The following is an 18,840-nucleotide window of genomic DNA, read 5'->3' as shown; positions in this document are numbered from 1 at the left end:
TTCTGCCATCATATATAGGGTTTGATATACTTTCCAGACAGGGACTCTTTTGATTGATGATATAGAAATTTCCACAATGTCTTGACAGGAAGTCAGATGAGAATCTAAAAGTGGAATTTCTCTGAGAATGACTGGAATGACGTCAGACGCCAAAGACAGGATAGTTAAAGGTTGAGGATTAGTTTGCTAGGGCCGCACAACAGAATACCCTAGACTGGGTGGCTTAAACAATACAAGTTTATTTCCTCACAGTTCTGAAGGCCAGAAGTCCAAGATCAAGGTGCTGGCAGGGTTGGTTCTTGGTGAGCCCTCTCTTCCTGACTTGCAGTTGGCCACTTTCTCACTGTATCTTCACATGGCCTTTCCTCAGGGTACCAGCACTCCTGGTATCTCTTCCTCTTCTTATAAGGACACCAGTCCTACTGCATTAGGGCCCTGCCCTTAAGATTTCATGTAATCGGGAACTCCCTGGCAGTCCAGTGGTTAGGACTCCACGCTCTCACTGGAGAGGGCCTGGGTTCAATCCCTGGTCGAAAAAAAAAAAAAAAAAAAAGATTTCATTTAACCCTAATCACCTCCTTAAAGACCCTTTCTCCGAATGTAGTCACATTGAAGGTTAGTGTTTCATCATATGAATTTGGGGAGGACACAATTCAGTCCATACCAAGTGGGATAGAAGACTGTTTCTCTAAGGCTTTTTAAAAATATTCAGCTTTACAAATGTGAACGTTCATTAAAGTTTTACCTCCCAAGAGTTGGCACAAAATTAGGTTGGGCCCTGGGGAAATGAAACCAGCCACCAGATGTTTTAAATAAAGCTAACATGCAGAAAATTAAGTCTACGCACTTTAACAAGTAACAGGAAATACAATTGATTTTAACTTTGGAACAAGAGGCTGTTTGCATAAGAATTGCCTGGGAGGTAACATTAATTACGGATAAAGAAAACACTAGCAACAGGAAACACTACCTGGAAGTGGGGGTATGACTGTATTTCTAATCTTTAGGGTGAGCCTCTCATTTGCGATGGAGACACTTATTCTTGGGCTCAGAGTAGAGGGCACGAAAAGTGAAAAGGACCTGCAAAATGCAAAGTTTGCAAACTGGTAGCACACGGGCAGTATTCAGATGTGTTTTGTTTGGCTCACATGATGTTGAAAAAAAATGGGATCAACACTTAAAAACTGGAAGATTTTACATTAAATATGGAGCTGACTTTTCTTGAAAAATCAAATGTAGCAACAATTGAGCTTAAACCCCTGCTTGCCAGCAACCTGCAGGAGGTAAGAAAAGGCTGAGCCCTGAAGAGAGCATATTCTCACTCTCCAATTTCACGAATTCTGCCCCCAACTCCCACCTCAGACCTGCAAGAGCCCTGCTAGCCTTTGACTTTGCCCTTAGGTTTGCTAATCTAGAGCAAGACCTCGTCTGTAGGTAAACAGAAGGTCAAAAATATTCAGTCACTTGCCTTCAATGATTTGAGCATGTTTATTCATGGTAGAAGACTCTATCATGTTTAGGCTTGGATGACCCAGTCCCCACCCCCATCCCAAGAACAAACTTTTACCATTAGCGAGTTTGTGTCATACAAAATTTTTATCTCCCCTACATCTGTAAGAATTTAAGCTGCTTTAACAGATTACAGCAGCAACAACAGACAAAGGAAAGAGGAAGAGTCTTGAAATTATTAAGAGCCCCAACTGTATTATTTTCTCTCTATTTTTCACAACTTTCTGGAATAGATATTATCCCTGAGTTCACTAATGAGGAAGCTGAAGCCCAGAGAATTAAAGTATAAACCCAAGTTTCCACAGATAGTAAACAAGGAACCAGAGTTGGAATCTGTGTCTGTCCCATCCCTGGGCTTTCTAATCTACCTCACTATCAATCATAGTATGAAGGAAGCACATTGAAAAGATGCCTTAGGGCACTGGAGGTAAACAGAACACTTCAAATATCTTCTAAGTTCTTTTTACTTCATTTTTATTTGCTGACAACAGACTTTTTGCACTGAGGCCAACACATTTCACAGTTTCATTACAGTGGCCAAATTTGGGGCTCTTTGTTATGGCTCCCTAATTTCCACCCCCATCCATCACATTAAGGGTCAGATTCTTAGTCCTGATTTATAACTTGTGTTTTATTTTGTTTTGTTGTTACAAATCCTAAAAAAGGCTTAATAATTTGGCCACTGATCTAATATTGTGAAATTTGTTGGAATGAATACTAAAGGTTTGTTGTCAAAACAAATCAGACTTCCTACTACTCTTCCATTCCCTTTGTCCCAGATCTTTGCATCTGACCACAGAGTTTACCTACACAATTTCACCTTCAGCAGTTGATCACATTTCTTCCCTAAATCTCTCAAACTATACCACACTCCAGAAAATGCCTTTCTTTCCACCTTACTGCTTCTTCCACCAATAATTGCCAAGATCTCTTTTTTTAATTTTTAATTTTTTTTGGTAATTTCGAATTCCCTACCTCAAGAACTTAATGAAGAGAACAGTTTTGTTGTTGTTGTTGTTGTAGTAGCTTTGATTTTGTTTGTTTGCTTACTTGTTTGGGGGGATTTTGTCAACAGAATGAGAAAAGTGAATATTTTCCCCGAAGTTACTTGCCTTTTCTATACTGAAGTCAGGGTAACATGAGATTTTAAAAAAAGGGAGATATTTAGGACAATGTTTCTCAACCTAGGCTGCACAGTGGAATAACCAATTTAAAAAATACTGACATCTGGGTCCCATCTCCAGAAATATTTTTTTTTAACAGGACTTGGATTTGGCCTGGGTATAAGGAATTTTAGAAACACTTCAGGAGATGCTCATTTGCAGCAAAGGTCATAAGCCTCTGGTTGAGAGGAAGGGTAGTTCAAGAGAAGGCAGGTCACAGGAGGTGTGGAGCTTGGTTTCTTTACATCCTCTGAACTCTCACAATTATGTAGACTAAATGGCACTTGTCATGTTCTTCTTTGTACTGTGGTAATGCCTGGACGTGACTTTAGAACAGAATCAGTAGCTGCCTTAGACAGGGTCTCTCCCTTTCATATCTTTGTTTCTCCACTGGCCTTACTCTTTTTTATTTATTTATTTATTTATTTATTTATTTATTTATTTATTTATTTATTTATTTATTTTTGGCTGTGTTGTATCTTCGTTTCTGTGCGAGGGCTTTCTCTAGTTGCGGCAAGTGGGGGCCACTCTTCATCGCGGTACGCGGGCCTCTCACTGTCGCGGCCTCTCTTGTTGTGGAGCACAGGCTCCAGACGTACAGGCTAAGTAGTTGTGGCTCACGGGCCCAGTTGCTCCACGGCATGTGGGATCTTCCCAGACCAGGGCTCTAATCCGTGTCCCTGCATTGGCAGGCAGATTCTCAACCACTGCGCCACCAGGGAAGCCCTGGCCTTACTCTTGTTTGAAAAATAACTGGTTGGTGATTGAGTGAACAGAAAGAATAAATGAAGGCAATAAATAATGAAGGCAATAATAATAATGCCAGAAATAGGAAAGAGACAGAGAAAGCAAAGTGGGGAATGTTAAAGGTAAACTTTGCTTTCCGGGTAGATTTTTCAAGGAGCCTGGTTTCCGCTCTTGCTTAGCTGCCAAAAACAATAATAACTTGATGCTACTTCACATGTGCTTGCCTTGGGAAACTAACCTAGTACTTTTCCATTCAAATAGGGTTACTAGTTTAGAGAATTTAAACTGTGTGGGTCTAAAGTGAGAATTATAATGTCTATTTTGGGGTTTTGGCTGTCATCTACATTGTTAGATTGTTGGTTGGATAAACAAAAACAGTAGATTCCAGAACTTTCTGTATTTTTAGCATAGGGTAGGCAAGGAATAAATATATAATGAATAAATTCACACCGAGTTTTTAAAAGACTATAAAGCAGCTGACGAATGCAATAATTATTAGAGCATTTCATGTTATAAAATTATGTCCACCTATCAAAATGGCAATAGCTTTGAGGATATATGTTTACATCATTTTCCACAGCTGTATTTTCTCAGATACTTGACATTTTTTGATAGTGCATCATCTAGGCAATATTTTTTCATGCAGCCATATGAAATGCTCAGTAACCTTACTGCCTTAATGATGAAATCTTTCCTGGGAGAAAAGAATAAGAGTTGGTAAAGAAACCCCCATTGTCAATTTTGTCAAATACATATACATGTGGAGCAGTATGTAAAAAGATGACCTTTTCAGGAGGATTTAAACCTTTGACTTGGAACAATGTAGTTTTTACAGAATGAGGCCAAAAGCCTCATCCCATGTCCCTGACCACACCCCACCCTCACAAAAGGAATGAAAATAGCTTTCTGGATCATTTCTTTCTTTATTGAACAAAATATCTGAATTTTATGACATAATTTAACCCAATGGGAAATAGTCATTGTAAACTACACTCCACTGCCATCTTCAATGACTGAATGCAAGTTAGAATAATGCATTTGACAATGTATCCCACAGAGTAAATCTTAAAGAAAGTACAGTCACTGTCAATGAAAGAGAATGTCCTGGTCAGTGGTATTGTCGTCTTACTCATCCATACAACAACCATTCCTTGAATACTTTACCACATGCAAGGCACCATGCCAGGCATTTTGTTCTGAACTAGATCTGGGTTTCTACTTTATGCAAAACTATCTTTGGTGATTGCTGTATATGGGTGAATATAAAGAGTTGAGTTGACTTCATCTAGATAATCTGGAACAATAAATATTCCATAAAACCAAGGAAAAAACTGTAAAGTACTCCTGGACTTTTGGCATTATAAATGAGGAAAAAGATAGTCAATACATGCCAACAGTAATTAAAAGGTAGCACATAGCTCAAGGGTGATACTCTCCCAACCTGGTGAAAGCAAGGTGAAGATGGGGTGATATTCAGCTATCAATATGGCAGCTAGAGAGAATGAAGCCAGACTCCTCAAACTTACACAGGCTACCACTGTATAAATAGGGGTGACATTACTACATACATATTTAATTATGACTATATAATTCTATACTTCTCCTCCACATCTCAAGCTAGCCCAACTTAGATGCAAACCATTTTTTTTTTTTTTTTTTTTGCGGTACGCAGGCCTCTCACCGTTGTGGCCTCTTCCGTTGTGGAGCACAGGCTCCAGATGCGCAGGCTCAGCGGCCATGGCTCACGAGCCCAGCCATTCCGCGGCATGTGTGATCTTCCCGGACCGGGGCACGAACCCATGTCCCCTGCAGTGGCAGGCAGACTCTCAACCACTGCGCCACCAGGGAAGCCCTAGATGCAAACCATTTTATCCACCAAAGAGAGTTGGTGGGGAACAACTACAGCCATAGCTCCTTTCTCACGTTGCTCAGGTTGCTTTCCTCCCTTCCAACTTAACACCTTCTTTCTTGCATGCATCTCCCTCGCTTTTCCATCTCCTTTATCCTGTCTACAAACAACATGTTCCAAGCCCTCCTCTGATTTTGGCTGCTTTTGGCCTTTCGTGCCCTAGTTGCTTGACCTATTAATCTTTCTCCTCCTGTGTTCCAACCACCATCCCTGCTACATCTTCCCTTGATCTGGTAGCCTCTGCAGTTTTAAGGGAGAGAACCCCTCTCCCAGCCTCAGCTCTGTGAGATCACTACCAGCGCCACATCCCCATGCCCAGGCATTACAAGAAAACAAAATAAGTACTTTACTACTCATCCTAGGAGCCAGTTTTGCATTCTGAACCGTCCATCCAGAAAGAGGGGTGGAAATTCCCTTCTCTCCCATATATTCCTAATATCTAGTTAGGCAATTTCTGTTTCTTGTGGGAGATTCCACTTTTAGGGATAATGCATGCAGTGTGAAAGAAAATAAACTACTGTGTTGTAAGATATCACTACTGTTAGTTTGCTGGGTTGTAGTAATATTTGCTAGTCATCATATTTTGAGACTGTAATTAAGACAACAATGAGAAGTTCACATGCTCTTCCCTAAAAAGGCAAAAGCATAACCTGAGAATTTCTTCTCTAATTAGTTGGACAGCTAAATTAACTGGTGTGGTCAGGGTATTACTATTTATATATACTTGTGTGTGGTGTATGTGTGTGTGTGTGTGTGTGTGTGTGTGTGTGTGTGTGACACAGAGATGGGGTGGGAGAGGAGGGTTCGACATCGTATTTTTTAGTGTTTACCATTAATATTGTGTATTAACTAGTTACCTTTCTTGTGACTACTAGCCAGGATAACCTTTGAAAATAAGGCATGTGTATCTCATTGCCATTGCCACCGTCATATTGAGCTCTTTGCAGGCAGAAACAGTGGCCTGCTCAATACTAGCTTGGTGTTTCACACACACTTATCTCTCAGGAAATGTTAATGAAAGGGAATGTATGCTATGATATTGAGAAATTCCATTTGATTAAGACATCAAAAATTCTTTCTTAGCATTGTCGACATTTATCAGTCCTTAGAAAATTAACCTCATGAACAACTCATCAGAAAGTCAAGAGGAAGAAAAATACAAATTTCAACCTTAGCTAGCAAAACTCCTCTTTTCCAGATCAGAGCCCAGAAGTTCAGTTCTTTCTTCTTCTTTCTTCTCTCTAAGAATATTTTATTTTCTAGCACAAGCAAGATGCAGTAACACATGTAACAAGGATTAGACTAAGAAGGATAATCAGGTGAAAATTAAAAAATATATTTTTCTGAAACACTAACATCAGGAATAAAATAAAGATGATGAGAGACAATGAGGAATAGGTGTAAAAGCAAAGAAATTTATGAATCTTGGTGGTAGTCAAATTTTATCTTGTGGAGACAGCATGAAAGATATATAAATGCTAAATAAAACTTATAAGGCCACAAATTGTAGTGGAAAATAAATAAATACTTTGAAACACTTCCTTCCATAAAGTTTAGGGAAGAATTGAGGACCCAATGCCCCAGAACATCTGTATTGCCTTACTACCCAGAGAGCTGCCCATGGGACCACTAGGGAAGCAGAGCTTAATCATGGTTTCACCACCAGCTATTTGTAGGTGAGAAGTTGGTCTAAACTTTTAGTTTCCCAGAGTTCTATGATTCTCCTCTACTGAGGCCTTGTTTCTCTTTCTAAAGGAGTGTTTTAATACCTATCATGCCCTTTGAGGCCTTTGGATGAAAATTTGCTGGAAAAAATCTAAAAATGCTACTATTACTGCTGAGTTTTGCATCTGCATGAGTACCTTGCATGCAGGCTTCATGAGATGAATAAAATAATGTCAAACAGCAAATGTTTCTATTGGGCTGTTTGTCAAATGCACCAGCCAAGCCAGTTAAAAATTAACATTATTGAAATAGCCTCTGGGGAGAACAAACATATCTCCTTTCCAGCATTCACTGGATTTCTGCTAGCATTTCTGTAAGCCAGCTCAGCAGCACTTCACACATTAGCTTGTATTAGAGATTGAGGACATATGAGTGAAAAATATGATTATTCTTTGGCATCTGGCCCCTTAGAAATTGCTCCTACCATTAATACTTCCTCCAAATCTGACTTTGAAACAGCTACTTGCTTGATATACATGTTACTAGAAAACATTTGTGAAGTGTGGGGACTGAAGAGGGGAAGAAAAAACAAGTTTACCCATTTTGCTGAAGTTTCTAGCCAAGCAATTGCTTGAGAAAACCACACAGCCCTTCTTGAATAAAAATGGCTATAAAATAAAAACTAACCTAGAAGCAATTCAGACTTGGGAAGAAAACTTGTCTGAGTTCTGAATTGAGTTGTAATTTCATCCTACTTTGTGAAAAATCTACCCTGAAATTTCTTAATGAGCTGTTTTAGATTTAGTACTGATCACAGTATTTGAGGATTGGGTTGGGGAAGTTTTAAAATGTGTATTCTCCTGAGTATTAGGGTTTCCCAAGCAGAGTAACAAGCTGTGTTCTTTCGGCCATTGTGAATCCCAGTTTACGTTATCAGCCAAGAGCCAGTCTCTGGAGTTCCGTTTGTTATCTTGGGTTTCACGGTAAAGTAGCTGCCAACAAAACCACTTGAGTATGAGGTCATCTCATGAATGAAAGGAAAAATAATGTCTGTATCTCATGCTCCTCTAGAAATCACTTGAGAAAATTTACAGGCTACCCTACTAAGGCAGTTGCTTTTCCACAAGCCCTCTGATCCCCATTACCTCTTTGGTTATACTCTGTGCAGCCAAGACAGGCAGCTGCTGTTATTGAGATGGGAGAAAATAATTTTCTATTAAGCACTTTTTATGTGCTAAGTATTGAGCTCCATGCTTTACCATCATGATCTTGAATCTTGACGATTTTGGTAAGAATCATTATCCCTATTTTAAAAGTAAAGAAACTGAGGCAGAAGAATCAGCTGCAAACTGTGGTTTACTTGACTCAACAGTCTGTAATCTTTCCTTTACAACACACCACTGCGGTGGTTTGTTGATATTAACATTTTCCCATAATCCCTAATGCCATAATAATTGTTGACTATCAAATGTGTCTTCAACTCATACTGCTAGTCCAGATGCAAGGGTATAATTTGACAGGATTATGTGGAAAGTTCTCAAACTAAACCATAATGACAGTACCAGACTATTCATTCCCTTCCCCTCTATTAAATTCAAATTATAGCCAACTGTTTATGCAAAGGGAAAATGACAGTTGACAAACAGATAACTTGTCACAAGAGAAGATAAAGTTTGTATTTATTTTTCTTTTTTTAAAATTTTTTAAATTTTATTTTATTTATTTTTTTATACAGCACGTTCTTATTAATTTTAGTCATCAATTTTATATACATCAGTGTATACATGTCAATTCCAATCACCCAATATATCACACCACCACCACAACCACCCCGCCACTTTCTCCCCTCAGTGTCCATATGTTTGTTCTCTAGATCTGTGTCTCAATTTCTGCCCTGCAAACCGGTTCATCTGTACCATTTTTCTAGGTTCCACATATAGGCGTTAAAATATTTGTTTTTCTCTTTCTGACATGCTTCACTCTGTATGACAGTCTCTAGATCCATCCATGTCTCAACAAATGACCCAATTTCGTTCCTTTTATGGCTGACTAATATTCCATTGTATATATGTACCACATCTTCTTTATCCATTCGTCTGTCGATGGGCATTTAGGTTGCTTCCATGACCTGGCTATTGTAAATAGTGCTGCAATGAACATTGGGGTGTCTCTTTTTGAATTATGGTTTTCTCTGGGTATATGCACAGTAGTGGGATTGCTGGATCATATGGTAATTCTCTTTTTAGTTTTTTAAGGAAACTCCATACTGTTCTCCATAGTGGCTCTATCAATTTACATTCCCACCAACAGTGCAAGAGGGTTTCCTCTTCTCCACACCCTCTCCAGCATTTGTTGTTTGTAGATTTTCTGATGATGCCCATTCTAACTGGTGTGAGGTGATACCTCATTGTAGTTTTGATTCCACAGGCTGCAGGATTGTAGTTTTTCTTGCTTCTAAAGTTTATATTTTAATGTTTCACATTAATAATCTAAACTAGCATCCAATTCTTGTTCTGATGAAATAAATTAAGCACAGTTTTCCTTTCACCCCCCGAAAAACTATTAAATATGGTAAATGTGGAAATCTTATAGTTTTTTTTTTTTTTTTTTGCAATGTACTACATTCTAAGTTTTTCCTAATGAAGGCCTTTGGAACTTTGGAGCAAATTGCTGTAACATTTTTCTTTATGTTTTTAGAGGCAGCTGCCATCTTTCTATCATTACCTGTCTTCATTTTTATTGTTGGGGGTATTATTAACCTTTAAAAATAAATTTTCAAAAAATACTTCTCATGGTAGAATATAGATACAGAAAAATCACATAAAACAAATGTATAGCTTAAAGAATTACTAAGGCAAACACCCTTAAATACCATTTAAGGTCAAGAAATGGTCAAGAAATGGAACATTGCCAGCCCCTCTACAGCCCATCCACAAGTCCTAACCAATCACAAACCTCTCTTTTCTCCCCACATGTAATAGCGCCCCTGAACTTTAAGGTATTCACTATCATATTCACTTACATGGTTTTCTAGTTTAAAGTATTAGCACCCAAGTGTGACTTCCTTAGCACTACAGTTTGGTTTCCCAACTTTTTAGTTTTCTGATATCTTTTTTCCTTACCTACAATCAGTTCTATTTGTAAACATAAATTTATTAATCAGCACCAGTGCTATGTCAATGTATTTCTATTCACTTCGCTTGCCTGAAGCCCATTCTCTCATAAATTCCTCAGGAAGAACTCATGGGAACAATACTCTCTGAATTCTTGCATATTGAAAGCAACTTAAGACCTTTATACTTGAAAATCAGCTTGGCTAAATATCAAATTCTTGTCTCACAGCATCTCTAAGATGTCAGTATGGTTTTATTGGTAATCTAATTTTCTTTTCCTTATAAATAATTTGATATTTTTACCTAGATTCTCAAAAGATTTTATTTTCTTTAAAGACCAATAATTTTATAGACTATTTCTTCATGTTGGTTGCTCTGGGGTAACTTTTTCAGGGAGTATATGGGTTGATCTTTCAGTGTGCAGTTTCGAAGCTCATTTTTTTAATTTCAAGAATTCTTTTGAGTTGTAGATTTTAGTATTTGTTCTGTTCTTTACTTTGAGTTTCTTCTCTTGAGGACACCTATTATGTATATATTAAACCATCTTTGCCTATCCTCTTAATTTGTTACTTTCTCTCAAATGTTCTTACCTTTTTTAAAAATTTTTTAAATTGAAGTATAGCTGATTTAGAATGTTGTGTTAATTTCTGCTATACAGCAAAGTGACTCAGTAATACACATATATACTTTTTTATATTCTTTTCCATTATGGTTTATCTCAGATATTGAATATAGTTTCCTGTCCTATACAGTAGGACCTCATTGTTAATCCATTCTATATGTAATAGTTTGCATCTCCTTACCCCAAACTTCCAATCCATCCTTCCTCCAACCCCCTCCCCCTTGGCAGCCACAAGTCTCTTCTCATGATCATGGTATCTTCCCTGCCAGGTAATTATACAAGTCTGTTCTCTATGTCTGTGACTCTGTTTCTGTTTCATATATAAGTTCATTTCTGCCATATTTCAGAATCCACATATAAGTGATATCATACGGTATTTGTCTTTCTCTTTCTGACTTACTTTACTTAGTATGATAATCTCTAGTTGCATCCATGTTGCTGCAAATGGCACTATTTTGTTCTTTTTTTTATGGCTGAATAGTATTCCATTGTATATATGTACCACATCTTCTTTATCCATTCATCTGTCAGTGGACATTAAGGTTGTTTCCATGTCTTGGCTATTGTGAACAGTGCCAACATGAACATAGGGGGGCATGTAACTTTTTGAATTATAGTTTGGTCCGGATATATGCCCAGGAGTGGGATTGCTGGATCATATGGTAATTCTACTTTTAGTTTTCTAAGAAACCTCCATACTGTTTTCCATAGTGGCTGCACCAGTGTACATTCCCACCAACAGTGTAGGAGGGCTCCCTTTTCTCCACACCCTCTCCAGCATTTATTGTTTGTAGATTTTCTGATGATGCCCATTCTGACTGGCATGAGGTGATACCTCATTGTAGTTTTGATTTGCATTTCTCTAATAATTAAGGGTGTTCAGCAGCTTTTCATGTGCCTCTTGGCCATCTGTACATCTTCTTTGGAGAAATGTCTATTTAGGCCTCTGCCCATTTTCTGATTGGGTTGTTTGCTTTTTTGTTGTTAAATTGTATGAGTCATTTGTATAATTTGGAAATTAAGCCCTTGTGGGTCATGATTTGAAAATATTATTTCCCATTCCGTAGGTTGCCTTTTTGTTTCGTTTATGGTTTCCTTTGCTGTGCAAAAGCTTGTAAGTTTGATTAGGTCCCATTTCTTTATTTTTGTTTTTATTTCTATTGCCTTGGAAGACTGACCTAAGAAAACATTGATATGATTTATGTCAGAGAATATTTTCCCTATGATCTCTTCTAGGAGTTTTATGGTGTCATATCTTATGCCATTTTGAGTTTATTTTTGTGTATGGTGTGAGGATGTATTGTAACTTCATTGATTTACATACTCCTGTTCAACTTCCCCAGCACCACTTGCTTTGAGTCTTTCTCCCATTTTATATTCTTCCCTCCTTTGTTGAAGATTAATTGACCGTAGGAGTGTGGGTTTATTTCGGGGCTCTCTGTTCTGTAAAATTTATGCATATGTATGTTTCTGTGACAATACCACATTGTTTTGATTACTGTAGCTTTGTAGTATTGTCTGAGTGTAGGAGGGTTTTGCCTCCTGCTTTGTTATTTTTCCTTAGGATTGCTTTGGCAATTCTGGGTCTTTTATAGTTCCATATAAATTTTAGGATAATTTATTCTAGTTCTGTGAAAAATATAATGGGTAATTTGATACAGATCTCTCTTTTTTTAACATCTCTATTGGAGTATAATTACTTTAAAATGGTGTGTTAGTTTCTGCTGTATAACAAAGTGAATCAGCTATATATATATACATATACCCCCATATCCCCTCCCACTTGCATCTCTGTCCCACCCTCCCTATCCCACCCTCTAGGTGGTCACAAAGCACCAAGCTAATCTCCCACTGTAATGCTGCTGCTCCCCACTAACTATCTATTTTACATTTTCCAGTGTACATATGTTCATGTCACTCTCACTTCATCCTAGCTTACCCTTCCCCCTCCCCGTGTCCTCAAGGCCATTCTCTACATCTGTGTCTTTATTTGTGTCCTGCCTCTAGGTTCTTCAGAACCATTTATTTTTATAATCTATATATATGTGTTAGCATACAGTATTTATTTTTCTCTGACTTACTTCACTCTGTATGACAGACTCTAGGTCCATCCACCTCACTACAAATAACTCAGCTTTGTTTCTATTTATGGCTGAGTAATATTCCATTGTATATATGTGCATCTTCTTTATCCATTCATCTGTCGATGGACACAAAGGTTGTTTCCATGTCCTGTCTACTGTAAATAGTGCTGCAATGAACATTGTGATACATGACTCTTTTTGAATTATGGTTTTCTCACGGTATATACCCAGTAATGGGATTGCTGGGTTGTATGGTAGTTCTATTTTTAGTTTTTTAAGGAACCTCCATACTGTTCTGCATAGTGGCTGTATCAGTTTACATTCCCACCAACAGTGCAGCAAGGTTCCCTTTTCTCCACACCCTCTCCAGCATTTATTGTTTATAGACATTTTGAGGATGGCCATCCTGACTGGTATGAGGTGATACCTCATTGTAGTTTTAATTTGCATTTCTCTAATGATTGGTGATGTTGAGCATATTTTCATGTGTTTGTTGGCAATCTGTATATCTTCTTGACAGAAATGTTTATTTAGGTCTTCTGCCCATTTTAGGATTGCGTTGCTGGTTTGTTTGATATTGTGCTGCATGAGCTGCCTATATATTTTGGTGACTAATCCTTTGTCAGTTCCTTCGTTTGCAAATATTATTTCCCATTCTGAGGGTTGTCTTTTCATCTTGTTTATGGTATCCTTTGCTGTGCAAAAGCTTTTATGTTTCATTAGGTCCCATTTCTTTATTTTTGCTTTTATTTCCATTACTCTAGGAGGTGGGTCAAAAAGGATCTTGTTGTGATTTATGTCATAGAGTGTTCTGCCTATGTTTTCCTCTGAGAGTCTGATAGTGTCTGGCCTTACATTTAGGTCTTTAATAAAATTTGAGTTTATTTTTCTGTATGTTGTTAAAGAGTGTTCTAATTTCATTCTTTTACATGTAGCTGTCCAATTTTTCCAGCACCACTTATTGAAGAGGCTGTCTTTTCTCCATTGTATACTCTTGCCTCCCTTATCTAAGATAAGGTGACCATATGTGTGTGGGTTTATCTCTGGGCTTTCTATCCTGTTCCATTGATCTATACTTCTGTTTTTGTGCCAGTACTGTACTGTATTGATTACTGTAGCTTTGTAGTATAGTCTAAAGTCTGGGAGCCTGATTCCTCCAGCTCCATTTTTCTTTCTCAAAGTTGCTTCAGCTATTCAGTGTCTTTTGTGTTTCCATACAAACTGTAAAATTTTTTGTTCTAGCTCTGTGAAAAATGCCATTGGTAGTTTGATAGGGATTGCATTGACTCTGTAGATTGCTTTGAGTAGTATAGTCATTTTCACATTGTTGATTTTTCCAATCCAAGAACATGGTATATCTCTCCATCTGTTTGTGTTATCTTTGATTTCTTTCATCAGTGTCTTATAGTTTTCAGAATACAGGTCTTTTACCTCCTTAGGTAGGTTTATTCCTAGATATTTTGTTCTTTTTGTTGCAATGGTAAATGGTAGTGTTTCCTTAATTTCTCTTTCAGAATTTTCATCATTAGTGTTTAGGAATGGAAGAGAGTTCTGCGCATTAATTTTGTATCCTGCTACTTTACCAAATTCATTGAGTAGCTCTAGTAGTTCTCTGGTAGCATTTTTAGGATTCTCTATGTATAGTATTATGTCATCTGCAAAGAGTGACACTTTTGTTTCTTCTTTTCCAATTTGGATTCCTTTTATTTCTTTTTCTTTTCTGGTTGCTGTCTCTAAAACTTCCAAACCTATGTTGAATAATAATGGTGAGAGTGAGCAACCTTGTCTTGCTCCTGGTCTTAGTGGAAATGTTTTCAGTTTTTTACCATTAAGAACGATGTTGGCTATGGGTTTGTCATATATGGTCTTTATTACATTGAGGTAAGTTCCCCCTATGCCTACTTTCTGGAGGGTTTTTATCATAAATGGGTGTTGAACTTTGTCAAAAGCTTTTTCTACATCTATTGAGAAGATCATATGTTTTTTACCCTTCAATTTGCTAATATGGTTTATCACATTGATTGATTTGTGTATATTGAAGAATTCTTGCATTCCTGGGATATACCCCACTTGATTATGCTGTATGATCCTTTTAATGGGCTGTTGGATTCTCTTTGCTAGTATTTTGTGGAGGATTTTAGCATCTATATTCATCAGTGATATTGGTCTGTAGTTTTCTTTTTTTGTGACATCTTTGTCTGGCTTTGGTATCAGGGTGATGGTGGCCTCGTAGAATGAGTTTGGGAGTGTTCCACCCTCTGCTATATTTTGGAAGAGTTTGAGAAGGATAGGTGTTAGCTCTTCTCTAAATGTTTGATAAAATTCGTCTTGCAGCCTCTGGTCCTGGGCTTTTGTTTGTTGGAAGATTTTTAATCACAGTTTCAATTTCAGTGCTTGTGATTCGTCTGTTTATATTTTCTATTTCTTCTGGGTTCAGTCTCAGAAGGTTGTGTTTTTCTGCGAATTTGTCCATTTCTTCCAGGCTGTCCATTTTATTGGCATATCATTGCTTATAGTAATCTCTCATGATTCTTTGTATTTCTGCAGTGTCAGTTGTTATTTCACCTTTTTCGTATCTAATTCTATTGATTTGAGTCTTCTCCCTTTTTTTGTTGATAAGTCTGGCTAATGGTTTATCAATTTCATTTATCTTCTTAAAGAACCAGCTTTTAGTTTTATTGATCTTTAGTATGGTTTCCTTCATTTCTTTTTCATTTATTTCGATCTGGTCTTTATGATTTCTTTCCTTCTGCTACTTTGGATTTTTTCTGTTCTTCTTTCTCTATTTGCTTTAGGTGTAAGTTTAGGTTGTTTATTTGAGGTGTTTCTTCTTTCTTTAGGTAAAATTTTATTGCTATAAACTTCCTTCTTAGACTGCTTTTGCAGCATCCCATGGGTTTTGTGTCATCATGTTTTCATTGTCATTTGTTTCTAGGTATTTTTTGATTTCCTCTTCGATTTCTTCAGTGATCTCTTGGTTATTTAGTAACGTATTTTTTAGCTTCTGTGTGTGTATTTTTTCCTCTAATTCATATCTAATCTTATAGTGTTGTGGTCAGAAAAGACACTTGATATGATTTCAATTTTCTTAAGTTTACCAAGACTTGATTTGTGACCCAAGATATGATCTATCCTGGAGAATGTTCCATGAGCACTTGAGAAGAAAGTTTATTCTGTTGTTTTGGGATGGAATGTCTTATAAATATCAATTAAGTGCATCTTGTTTAATGTGTCATTTAAAGCTTGTGTTTCCTTATTTATTTTCATTTTGAATGATCTGTCCATTGGTGAACATGGGGTGTTAAAGTCCCCTACTCTTATTGTGTTACTGTAGATTTCCCCTTTTATGGCTGTTAGTATTTGCCTTATGTAGTGAGGTGCTCCTATGTTGGGTGCATAAATATTTACAATTGTTATATCTTCTTCTTGGATTGATCCCTTGATCATTATGTAGTGTCCTTCTTTGTCTCTTGTAATACTCTTTCTTTTCAGGTAGACTGCCTATTTCCTCTTCATTTGTTTGGTCTGGTGGGTTTTTACCTTGCTCCTTCATCTGCTATTTGTTTCTCTGTCTTCTCATTTTGCTTAACTTACTGTGTTTGGGTCTACTTTTGGCAGGTTGCAGGTTTGTAGTTCCCATTGTTTTTGGTGTCTGCCCTCAGTGGGTAAGGTTGGTTCAGTGGGTTGTGTAGGCTTCCTGGTGGAGGGGACTAGTTAGTGCCTGTGTTCTGGTGAATGAGGCTGGATCTTGTCTTTCTGGTGGGCAGGACTGTGCCCGGTGGTGTGTTTTGTGGTGTCTGTGAACTTAGTATGATTTTAGGCAGCCTCTCTGCTAATGGGTCAGGTTGTGTTCCTGTCTTGCTAGTTGTTTGGCATGGGGTGTCCAGCACTGTAGCTTGCTGATGGTTGATTGGAGCTGGGTCTTTGCATTGAGATGGAGATCTCTGGGAGAGCTCTTGCCGATTGATATTACATGGGGCTGGGAGGTCTCTGGTGATCCAATGTCCTGGAGTCTGCTCTCCCACCTCAGAGGTTCAGACCTGACACCTGGCTGGAGCACCAAGACCCTCTCAGCCACAGGGCTCAGAACAAAAGTGAGGGAAAAAAAGAAAGAAAAAATAATAAAATAAATAAAGTTATTAAAATTAAAAATTATATAATTAAAATTGTAAAAATGAAAAAGTAAGTTTAAAAAGAGAGCAACCAAACCAATAAACAAATCCATCAATGATAACAAGTGCTAGAAACTATACTAAAAGAAACAGACAGACATAACCTTAGGAAAATGGTAAAAGCAAACCTACACAGACAAAATCACACAAAGAAGCATACAGATACACATTCACAAAAAGAGAAAAAGGAAAAATATATACATATATATATATATATATATAAAAGGAAGAGAGCAACCAAATCAATAAATAAATCTACACATGATAATAAGCTCTAAATACTAAACTAAGATAAACATAAAACCAGAAACAAATTAGATGCAGAAAGCAAACCCCAAGTCTACAGTTGCTCCCAAAGTCCACCACCTCAATTTTGGGATGATTTGTTGTCTGTTCAGGTATTCCACAGTTGTAGGGTACCTCAAGTTGATTGTAGAGATTTAATCCCCTGCTTCTGAGGCTGCTGGGAGAGATTTCCCTCTCTCTTCTTTGTTCGCACAGCTCTGGAAGTTCAGCTTTGGATTTGGCCCTGCCTCTGCATGTAGGTCGCCCTCTGGCATATCTTCTTCGCCCAGACAGGAGAAGGTTAAAGGAGCACCTGATTTGGGGGCTCTGGCTTACTCAGGCCAGTGGGGAGGGAAGGGTACAGAATGCGGGGCGAGCCTGCGGCATCAGAGGCCAACATGATATTGCAACAGCGTGAGGCGCGCTGTGTGTTCTCCCAGGGAAGCTGTCCCTGAATCACGGGACCCTGGCAGGGGTGGGCTGCACAGGCTCCCAGGTGGGGAGGTGTGCATAGTGACCTGTGCTTGCATACAGGCTTCTTGGTGGCTGCAGCAGCAACCTTCGCGTTTCATGCCCGTCTCTGGTGTCCGCGCTGATACCAGCATCTTGCACCCATCACTGGAGCTCGTTTAGGCAGTGCTCTGCCTTCTGTGGGCACTCGGGGAAGGAATGCCCTCACCTCACACACCCCAAAACAATGGTCTCTTGACCCTTAGGCGGTTCCAGACGTTTTCTCGGACTCCCTCCCAGCTAGCTGTGGCACACGAGCCCCCTTCAGGCTGTGTTCACGCAGCCAACCCCAGTCCTCTCCCTGGGATCTGACCTCCAAAGCCCGAACCTCAGCTCCCAGCCCCTGCCCACCCCAGCAGGTGAGCAGACAAGCCTCTCGGGCTGGTGAGTGCTGGTCAGCACCGATCCTCTGTGGAGGAATCTCTCCACCTTGCCCTCTGCACCCCCATTGCTGTGCTCTCCTCCATGGTTCTGAAGCTTCCCTCCCACCCACCCCCTGTCTCTACTAGTGAAGGGGCTTCCTAGTGTGTAGAAACTTTTCTTCCTTCATAGCTCCCTCCCAGATGTGCAGGTCCTGTCCCTATTCTTTTGTGTCTGTTTTTTCTTTTGCCCCACCCAGGTACGTGGGGAGTTTCTTGCCTTTTGGGAAGTCTGAGGTCTTCACCCAGCGTTCAGTAGGTGTTCTGTAGGAGCTGTTCCACGTGTAGATGTATTTTTGATGTATTTTTGGAGGGGAAGGTGATCACATCTTACTCCTCAGGCCACCTTGAAGGTCCCCTATCTCTTTCTTTTTTTTTTTTTGGACATTTAAATTTTCCTCCCTTTCATCCTGTAGTCATCCAAAGGCATTATTTGTTATGCTTATTTGATCTTGTATTTCTTCTAATTTAGTTTTCATTTCCTAATTATTTTTAATTTTTTTTTCTTTTCTGAGTATGTCATCCCATTTTTGAGTTTCTGCTTCTTATGTAAGTTATTCTTTCATATATTGTACCGAAGTCTTCTGGATTCATTAGAAGTAGCTATAAGTAGAAAATAGAAGTTAGAAACAGAAAAAAATA

General features: G+C 38.4%; 1 protein-coding gene across 3 annotated transcripts in view; it reads left to right on the top strand.

Annotated features, from left to right (window-relative positions):
* The window catches only part of BBOX1 (gamma-butyrobetaine hydroxylase 1), a 77,113-nt gene that overhangs the window by 26,129 nt on the left and 32,144 nt on the right, over nucleotides 1-18,840 (top strand). The window lies entirely within an intron of this gene.

The sequence above is a fragment of the Lagenorhynchus albirostris genome, chromosome 9 (genome assembly GCF_949774975.1).
Source record: "Lagenorhynchus albirostris chromosome 9, mLagAlb1.1, whole genome shotgun sequence".
Classification (NCBI taxonomy): domain Eukaryota; kingdom Metazoa; phylum Chordata; class Mammalia; order Artiodactyla; family Delphinidae; genus Lagenorhynchus; species Lagenorhynchus albirostris.
Note: the sequence above shows the minus strand (reverse complement) of the source record. Positions and strands in the feature narration are given on the sequence as shown.